This window comes from Triticum dicoccoides, chromosome 3B, assembly GCF_002162155.2.
Source record: "Triticum dicoccoides isolate Atlit2015 ecotype Zavitan chromosome 3B, WEW_v2.0, whole genome shotgun sequence".
Classification (NCBI taxonomy): Eukaryota; Viridiplantae; Streptophyta; class Magnoliopsida; order Poales; family Poaceae; genus Triticum; species Triticum dicoccoides.
Genome location: NC_041385.1, coordinates 109,329,658 through 109,330,722, shown reverse-complemented (window position 1 = coordinate 109,330,722; position 1,065 = coordinate 109,329,658).

Below are 1,065 nucleotides of genomic sequence, written 5' to 3'. Positions count from 1 at the left end.
CCACCGCGGGCGCCGCCGGAATATCCGGGAGCAGGCCGAGGGACAGGGTCACCGAGTCCCGCTCAAAGGGGGGGGGGGTGAGGCGGGGGAGCGCGGGAAGGAGGCCGAGCAAACCACCAAGCCCACACTGGATATGTCGCTTCCCTCGGAGGCCGACGCCGCAGAGAATGGAGGGCCACCAAGGGGAAGGCAGGGTGCGGCCTGGCGGCCCTTGCCCCCCGCGGCAGGAGGGGAGGGCGAGGGGGACGGGGAGCAGGAGTCATCCGACGCCCCATCCTCATCCAAGCGGTGGGAACGGGAGCGGTGGCGGCCATGGTAATCCCCACCGGCCCCCGGGTTGCCACCTGGGAGGCCGACGTCGAGGAAGCGGGGGCGCCCAACGTGGTTGGGAGGCTCGGGGGCGAGTCTAAGGTCGAAGCCCTGGTCGTTGAAGAACACGCGGACTAAGGTGTGAAGCTTGGAGGAGTCAAGGCACTTGACCTTGACCCGGACCTCCTCCTCCTTGCGCAGAGAGAGCTCATCGACCGCCACCACCTTGCCCAAGAGACGGGACATCTGGCGGATGACGGGCTCAGACCGCGCAATATCGGGGAGGCCGGAGATGAGGATCCAAGCGGTGTCGAGGACAACCACGGCCTGGGCGTCGAGGACCGGCTCGGAGATCTCGACAACCAGCTGGTTGAGAGCGAGAGTGATCCGGCCACTACGCGTCACGTAGCCGTAGCTGACGGAGTTGGGGAAGACGACAGAGAAGATGTGGCCGGCGGTGAGGGTGACCACCCAGTCCCACTGGTGACGGTAGAGATGGTTGAGCTCTGCCTCGACCATCTCCGGGGATGCCACCCCATCGACGACCGTGACGATCGCCTGAAGGGAGGGGGACGGCGGAGGGGCGTCGGGGACCTCGAGGTGGAAGAATCCCAACCCCTCGATCCCGTGCCCATACATCATGAGCTCCGACACCACCGATCTATCCGGGCACATGAGAGCGGGGTGGCCAGGGTCCTTGCAGAGGTAGCAGCACTGGGGGTTGACGCAGTTGACTTGCGAGTGTCCCCTCACCCC